The 9,609-nt window shown below is 34.2% G+C and overlaps 1 pseudogene; it reads right to left on the reverse strand.

The window, feature by feature from the left end:
• Positions 1-1,276: 1,276 nt before the first annotated feature.
• LOC136203904 (probable flavin-containing monooxygenase 1) lies at positions 1,277-5,581 on the reverse strand (annotated as a pseudogene).
• Between the last annotated feature and the right edge of the window lie 4,028 nt (positions 5,582-9,609).

Raw genomic sequence — 9,609 nt, forward strand, 5'->3', positions numbered from 1 at the left:
TTAATGGCTTAAACTCTTGATTATTATTTTCAACACTTGAGCAACTGGTATTTTATTTTACTTTTGATCACATCAAAATATTAATAACTAAAAAAACGGTTAACTTTTCAACATAAAATTTGGTTAATAAAAAGTATTCATTTCATGTACATTCCAAAATGAAATTTTTAATAGCTAAAAGCAGTTTTGTATTTTTGTATTTCATTTGTCATTAAAAACAATATAACAAAGTTTTTTTAAGAAATATATGTATATAATATTTCAGAAGCAGATATAAAATGAGGATACTTAAGTGCCTCTCATAAGATGAAATTCAAAACAGCAAGCATAACAATAACTAAGTAACACAACTCAAATATTGCAATGTCTCACAAAGTTGATTCAAAATACTGAGATGCTCAATGTTAAAGATAACATATTCCATCTCTAATTTATAACACATTTAAACAACATCCTCATACACCGAGGAAATTCTAGAACACTCAGACTACTACTTACAGAGTAAAGCAATAACATCAACTTTAATTCTATTAGATCTCAATCGCAATTGAATTAGTTCACTGCAGCTATAACAGTTCAACTTCAATTCTATTAGATAATACAAGTTTATGTAAAAAAAATCAATTTCATGAACAGAGAAGCATGTTGCTTCAGTTTGCTTTCATTTTGTTTTGGTCATGGAGTTTTAATTTTGTCTATCTAAAAAAAATAAGTTTCTTATTCAGATTTGAGTCATTAAAAACCAATAACCTCATGAATTTATGATGCATACACATAAGGATGTAAACTAATCAAAGAAAACAACTCATGTGCACGAAAAAAAATCCAGGAGAACATAGACCGAAAATCCACAAAGAAGAAAGAAACACAAATACGTCTACTTTCATAACCCGTTGAAATTTTTCCACAACTTTGAAACCCACGTGAACAAAAGAATAGTTACATATTAAGCCACAATATCTCCAACCTGGGAACGAAACACAATTTTTGTTTAGCAAAAATCCTATTATTTAGGAAAATCCTATTGTTTAGGAAATAGATTATTTCCTTATTATTCTCTTGATTGTAGCCTTAATTGTAGGCTTAATTGTGTATTGTGTTGTGTATATAAACACTTCTTAATCAATGAAAACGTCAAGGGTTCTACCTCTATTAGATTCTACAATAAATTATGGTTTATCTGTTGCTGATTGCAGCAATATATTTTCTTATGCTTTTGTTACCATATGTCTTGCAACATGTAAACCATGTAGAGTGGGCTTATTTTTGCACACCGCTACCCGTGTATACAAGAAATTAAAATACACCAAGTGTTTGTAATTATATAGTCCTGACTGCCATAAGGGCTAAAAGCTTCAGCCACAAAGCTATTCTTCCTCCATGAATTCCACCCCATTGCTTCGCAGATTTCGTCGTTATGATTGATGCTAAAAGTGGAGATACAGTGTCTTTTATAGAATCATATTGTACGCTTTGAAACTTTATTCTCCTTATCGGTTTGCTCAAGCATTTTCTCCACAGGAGGGAGCTTAAATTTACTGTCCATCAGTCTTGCTAGCCATATGCTACGCAGCTCCGATATGTGAAGATTTGCAACACTTTCTATATAACCAACAAAAGCCATGTTCGGAATCAACAGATTAATTGTTCCCCTGCAAGAATTAGATTTGAAACATAAGTTTCCAATCATATATATATATATATATATATATATATATATATATATATATATATATATATATATATATATATCATTTAACGGATTAGGAAATGTTGAACCTGTATAAGGGCATCAAACCAGAAGGATACTCTAACAGACTACATAAAGGTTCTAGTATGATGTTCTTGAGCTTTCTCTTTCCGTCATAACTTGTAGCAAGAATCACTACATTCTGTTCCGTCTTCGAATTCGAGTCCTTCGCTTGAGAAACACCAATTTTGTGTTCTTTTGAACAGAATGTTGCCCTTGTCGGCTTCCAAGAAGAATTTTTCCGACATGAGAGCCATCTGACATGAAGCATAATCTTCAATGAAGGAATGGTCTGGCTTTAATCCATACTTTTGTAGAGGAAGTTTATGCAGCAGATATGACTCTACGAACTTGGAAACTATATGCCTCTGCCAAAATTCATCACAATTAGCACTTCAAGCACTTCCAAACAACAACAACAAATGGATAAAACAAGTCCATAATTTTAAGTTTTTACAAGTAAATACAAATGAAAGTTACTGATAAACCAAAAATAGTTGGTAATTATTGACGATGCGGATACTTTAGGAGTATACATCCGACTAATCAATTGATGCTGTTTGCAGACCTGTATTTCTTAACTCCAATAATCTTTCAAGAAGTTTTCTGTTTCCTAATAATCTTAGATGCAAAAAGACAAAGTGTTTTGAAATGACTTACCGTTGGAGATAAGAGTAGACAGCGCAGTACCCTAAGCAGACTTTGATTGGGTCTTTCATGGATAAACACGGAAGATCTTGTAGAGAAGAAGAAGAAAAAGGGCAAAACCTAAATCCAATAGTGAGGCACTATCCAATGTAAGTTTCTTACCACCATTGTGCATGGTTGCCCGTGTACGCCTGCAGCATTTTCAAGAACACAACTATAGTTAGCCATTAACCAGGTCCTTAATTAACCTGGCATAAAACTTGTTTTTTTTATGAAACAATAGAAAAAGAAAATGGCATATAGATCAGAAAATTTATGCCTGCAGCATTTTCAAGAACACAACTATAGTTAGCAGTTAACCCAGGTCCTTAACTAACCCCGCATAGAACGTAAAAAAATGAACTTTTTTTATGAAACAATATAGATAAAAAAATTATCATACGCCCGCGTATCATGTCATCCGTGTTCCGGACTAATAATTTAACACCACCTTACACTTCAGCTAAATAAATATAAGATATTTAATTTTTTTTATCTATAGAGGAAACATATTTAATTAATACTTAATGTTAATATGTTATTGATTAAAATATTACGTGCTATTAAATTATTGACCATGGTGTATGAATAACATGGTGCGCGAGATAAATATTCTAAGTTTTCTATGTATGGATACATATATAGAGCTGGATTTACCTTGATTTGCCTGAGCACACTCCAAAGCTAAATCAATAGCTGATTTTTTGAAGCCTACAACGACAACCTTGTTTCCTTCGAGCAGTTTAGTAGAAGATTCCTTATCAAGTTTGCAGTAATCAAGAGTATGTCATACCTTTCCTGTAAATACTTGAGGTCCTTTATTTTGTGGAAAATCTGGTATTTTTGGTATATCCCCATATTTTCATATGCATACAACAAACATCTCGAAAGCGTACCACTTCCAGTTGCGGAACCACAAACAAATATCCAGGGATTAATGGACAAAAATATATTAAAAACTGTGGACTAAGCTTCAATCATTTATTTGGAGTGAATATTATATATGTTGAACATAAAATTCAAGATTTCTTTCAAATTTTTTATTCGTGGATCAATGGTTATAATATAGAGAATAGAAATGGAACCTCTTGAAAAACGAAGCTAAATAAAACAGAATAATAAAGCAAATATCGAACACCAAGGATTTGTTAACGAAGTTCGGCAATTTTTAATTGCCTACTTCTCCAGGAGCGATGAGCGGTTTAATAACCCATGCCCAATAGTACCTTTCAAATACCTGAAGATCCATTTGACTGCCTCTCAATGTCGCCCTCCTGGTTTAGACATGTATTTGCAAACTTGACTAACAGCATGAGCTAAATCAGGACGAGTGCATACCATGGCGTACATCAAGCACCCAACTGCACTAGCATAAGGAACCTTAGCCATATCTTCAATCTCCTCGTCTGTCTCAGGGCACTGTTCTTTAGAAAGTTGGAAGTGATTTGCTAATGGAGTGCTCACAGGCTTTGCATTGCTCATAGCAAATCTGTCTAACACCTTCTCAACATAACCTTGCTAAGTTAACCACAGTTTCCTAGAGCTTCTATCTCTGCGAATCTCCATCCTAAGAATTTTCTTTACAATCCCTAAGTCCTTCATATCAAATTCCTGGCTCAAGAAAGCTTTCAAACCAACAACATAATCCATATTCTTGGCAGCAATCAACATATCATCAACATACATTAGCAGAAAAATAGAAGAACCATCAGTAAGGCTCTTAACATACACACAACAATCATACTCACATCGCTTATAGCCAATATGAATCATGTAGGAGTCAAACCGTTTATACCACTGCCTTAGGGACTGCTTTAGTCCATACAAAGATCTTTTCAACTTGCAAACCAAATGCTCCTGGCCGGGCTGAACGAAACCTTCAGGCTGCTACATATAAATCTCCTCCTCCAAATAACCATACAAGAAGGCAGTTTTGACATCCATCTGCTCTAAATGCAAATCCTGAGTGGCAACAAGAGCAAGTACTGACCTGATTGATGTGTGTCGAACAACATGAGAAAAGATTTCATCATAATCCACTCCTTTCTTCTGTGTAAAACCTTTGGCTCTCAATCGAGCCTTGAACTTCTCCACCTCTTTTTCTGATACTGGTGGCTTATTCTTGAGAACCCATATACACCGAAGAGCTTTCTTTCCTTCTAGAAGTCGAGCCAACTCCCAAGTCTGATTCTTCTGTAAGGACTCCGTCTCCTCTACCATTGCACCCATCCATCCATCTTTCTCCCGGCTAGTGATTGCTTCTTGAAAAGTGGCTGGATCATCACTGCCTATATGAAGTGCATAAAAAACCATGTCTTTAAACCCCAAATTTGGTTGGAGCCTTAACATTTGTGCGCCTCTACCTGTCTCTTGCCAAATTATAGTCCTGCAAATCAGTGGTGTTGGAACCACCTGAAGCTGAATCCGAGCTTTCACCTCTCGCAACTGTTTCTGCAGGATTTTGATCTGACTCAATCTGCTCCATCTCTTTATTCTACTGCAATATGGACTTTTCATCGAAAACAACATCTCTACTAATCACCATCTTCTTGGCAACTGGATCCCAAAATTTGTAGCCCTTGACACCTTTCGTTCCGCTCGATGCACTTCGCTCCTCATGCTCCACTCTGCTATGCTCCGCTCCGGGATAAGTCCCTTTGATATTATGAGCCATATCCAACAGAACCCTACCGTAATAGTATGAGATTGATCATCAGTATCAGTTTTTACGGCAACCTCCCAAATCGGCCTACCAGTAAGAAGGGCAGCATACTCTCTGGGCACTCTACCTGGTTCCCCATCACCAACGAAACGAATCTTTACAACCATAGAATTGAACCTTATATGCTTAAAAAGGTCAAAATGTAGAGCATAAGAATTCAAATAATCCAAAATGTCAAGATAATAAGGAAAAGAAGGGTCATCTCTATTAGGCCAAGGAAAATCAGAGAATTCATAATCAGAACGTGGAGATTGAAGCTTTGTGGATTGATAAGAACAAGTTTTCCAAACACCACCTACAGAATCAGTGGCCTCAAACACAACTGGATTATGGTGAGATAGGTGGTTAAGAGCAGCTAAACCACTTACTCCAGCTCCAATGATACCAATTTTTGAGACCAAAACATTACTTTGCCTATTCATAATTCAAGACAAATTAATTAAGGTTTGAGACGTAAATGAAATATGCATGGATTGATTTATATATATATATATATATATATATATATAGGCACGTGAATGGACTAGTAGAGAGAGAAGAAAGATTGACCATTTCTAAGAGAAACAAAGCCAATTTAAATGCCTAATCCACCGCCTAACTCCATCGCTTCCTTTTTTCTTTGTTTTTGTTAAGCAATTTAAAGGATTAACTACAAAGCATGCCCACGCTTGATAATTTGGAATTTTTAGTTTCCTAGTTGGTGCAAGCTTTTGCACCGCAAAGTACACTCCTAACACTTAAAAGAGTTCCTTAGTTGGTGCAAGCTTGATGTTTCCAATTGTGGGCATGGTTTAATTTCAAAAATATGTGAGTTAGTGAGATTAAGAGAGTTTGAGAGAAAAATAATTTAAATGCTTTGAGCATAGGAATTGAACATTGTTTCATGTACCAAACGGGCTTCATCCCCTGCTTTTAACCCTTTTGAAGCATAATTGTGAAAGGAGATTGCCTGGGTCGCCTGAGGCGAGAGGCGACCCAGGCGTTCCTTCCCCCGCCTTCTCAACTGGAAGGCGGGCGGTATGCATAAGGCGACCGCCTGGCCACCACATGCGAGAGGCGGTTGGAGGTGAGAGGCGGTCGCCTTCTGCACTTCAGGCCGTAAGTTGAAGTTTTTCTTGAAAAAAAAAATTAGAAACAAGTACAAAAGCGATTTTTAGGTTAAAAATCAAAAGCTTTCGATTGAAAGAAGAAGAAAAAGGCAAAATAGCCACAACAGCACCGATCGATCGAGACAAAAAATTCCTCTCCACGCAACAGCACCGATAGACAGAAGGCCGACAACCACCCACCACCGATTACAGGTACTGTCTATTTTCCTTTCTATATTGTTCTCTCTTACCTGTTCTACTTCTATACTCTTCTACTTTCTTCTATTTTTCTTTCTTAATCTTCATCTTACTGTTATGTTGTCCAAATTTCTACTCATTATTATGACTTATGCAAATGTTATGCTGCCCAAATTTTGTGATTTCTGTTATTATTGCTAAGTTATGGAAGTTTATGTGAAGTTTATAAAAAAAGTGTGTGAAGTGAAAGTGTGAAATTTTATGCTAATGATACTATTATGCAAGTTTATGAATGTGTGTGAAGTGAAAATGTGTGAAAGTGCTTGAAACTGTATAAAATTTTGTGAAAATGTATGAATGTGTGAGAAGTGAAAATGTGTGAAAGTGTTTGAAATTGTATGAAAGTTTGTGAAAATGTATGAAACAGTGGCTTACAAGTGCAATTTTCCAAATTTTGCAGGCTTTTGGACATGAGTATTAGTAATTTTAATACATCGAAAGCGACAAATCCTTGTTGGAAGTATGTGTAATAGGTCAAGCAAGGAATTCAAATGATTCAGAAGTTAAATTAGTCAATTTGAGTTATGATTTTATTTTTTTGTGTTTTTCTAATTTGTTTGCCGCCTCACGTGCGAGAGGTGGTCGCCTCGACTCGAGGCGTTATTTTACCCTTATCGCCTCGGCTCGCCTTTCGCCTTTCACAACTATGTTCTGAAGGTACTTCAAAGCATTATGGTGAGTTGGAATAGTAACATGATATAAGTACGCTGACATAACTAGCAAGCCATGGGTTTAACGGTTCATTACAAACCTGAGATTAATGTAATTGTAAATGGCATAGATAGGAGAAAATAAATATGAGCAGATTATAGTCCACATATATGTTGGGTGGGAACCAAATTTTCCTTCCATTTATAAAAAAACTATGTTGCACGGACACGTTATTTCTAAAACATAGCCATCAAACGGAAATGGAAATAGAAACGCAAAAATGCTTTCTGTGCAATATAGCAGAAAACAGTTGGTATTTCCTTGGCTACACTAAGCATTCAGATAAACAGTAACAATGTGAATGCTACTTATGTATCTCATTCATATAACTAAATACACTGCATAATTCATCCATTAATATAATAAACTTCAAATACATCAGAGGCAGCAGGACTAGAAATTTCGAAACCAAAATGATACAAAATCACAGGCAAATGTTATAAGAGTGTAATAAAGCAATAAGTAACCTAGTATAGAACATGCTATTGCTATCTCCAAAGTTAATCCATTTAAGCTTGACGCCATTATCTGAGGGGGGAAAACATGAGTAGAAGATATATCGAAGAACATCCAAATAAAAAAATGAAATAAAATCAACGAGAGCCCACTAATAGACCTACCAGGGGAAGGTGAACCCCTTTGAGAAAGGAGTATAGAATATCGAAGAACAGCAGAAAGGATCAAAAATTAAAACACAAATCAAAGAGAAAAGGACAAACCTCGGTTAAATAACACTTATGAGAATGAAGATTTTCACTATAGGCCTCATCTTCAGGGTATCTGATTCATTTTCCATTGGTGTTGATGCTGGTGAAGAATTTGAAACCGAACCCATTTTACTTCTCATTAAGTTAAATTGAATCAAACATTACTTCTCAATAGCACGTTATATTTTAATCAATAAAATATTAATATTAAGTAGTTAATTTATTAAATATGTTTCCTTGTTTATAGAAAAAAAAATATGTTAATATTTATTTAGTTGAAGTGTAACATGGTGTTAAGTTATTAGTCTGGACACTAGACGGCATGATACATGGGCGTATAACAAATTTTCTTTTGATTAGTCGAATGTATCAAGCTAAAAAATGTAGTAGAAGCATGCACCAAAAAATTATTTTAGTTGCGAATTTTTTCTTTTGAAATAAGGAAACACTATTAATTTCTTTGTAAATGCAAAATTCATGTGCTCAGACTATTTCCCATAAGATTCTCGAATATTTTGGTTGAATGGATAATCGATTTCAATAGACTAGTTAATAGACTGATAAATTTTTTGGTAAAGACCTAGTTAACCGCTAACTATAGTCGTGTTCATGAAAATGTTGTAGGTGTCGACGGGCAACCATGCATAATTGTGGTAAGAAACTTATATTGGACAATGCCTCATTATTGGGTTTGGGGTTTGCCTGTTTTCTTCTTTTTTCTACAAGATCTTCTCAGTTTATTCATGAAAGACTCGATCAAAGTTTGCTCAGGGTACTACTCCTTCTACTCTTATCTCTAATGGTAAGTCATTTCAAAACACTTTTTTCATTTTGCATTTAAGATTGTTCGGAAATAGAGAACTTCTATCATGATTCTAGAGTAATGCATTTGACCAATCAAAAGAGAGATGCATACCACTTCTTGAAAGATTGCTTTATAAAGACAAAGAAAGAAGCAAGTTGTGTGGTGGAGTGGAGTTAGGCAGTTAATATATTTGAAAAGGGAAAAAATTGTGCTTTGGTTAATAAAATAAAAATAATATTGGACTTTTTTTCTACGATAAAAATAAATTTCGAAAGCAATTTTCTACATTTGCGGTGGTGACACCAACTAAGCAAACTAAAAATATCAAATTATCAAGTATGTACATACTTTGTATTTAAGTAGTTAAATTTCTTAAAAAAGACAAAGAGATGTGGTGCGGTGGAGATAGGCGGTTAATATATTTGAGAAAGGTCACAATTGTGCTTTGGTTTCTACTATAAGAATAATAATTTGGACTATTTTATACTATAAAAATCAAATTCGAAAGCAATTTTCTACATGTGTCATGTTGGTACCAACTAAGAGCAACTTTACTAGACATAACTTCTTTCAAGAGTAATTTTTTAATTTTTTTCAATTAATAAATAATTAATCACATAATAATTTTTAATTTATTTAGTAATAATTATTTCTTTATTTAATTTTATTGAAATAATAACATTTTGAATTAATTAGTATATTGGATAAATATTTTTTATAGTATCAATAATTAGTATTGAATTTATTATGTTATTGGGTAAAAATTATTAATTGTATGTTAATTGAATAAATATAGAGTGTTTCATGACAAGTGGAACCTACCAAAATTTATAGTAACAAAATGCTATAATGATGTGTGATTATATAGTGTTATTTTGGAA

This window comes from Euphorbia lathyris, chromosome 8 (assembly GCF_963576675.1).
Source record: "Euphorbia lathyris chromosome 8, ddEupLath1.1, whole genome shotgun sequence".
NCBI classification, from domain to species: Eukaryota; Viridiplantae; Streptophyta; class Magnoliopsida; order Malpighiales; family Euphorbiaceae; genus Euphorbia; species Euphorbia lathyris.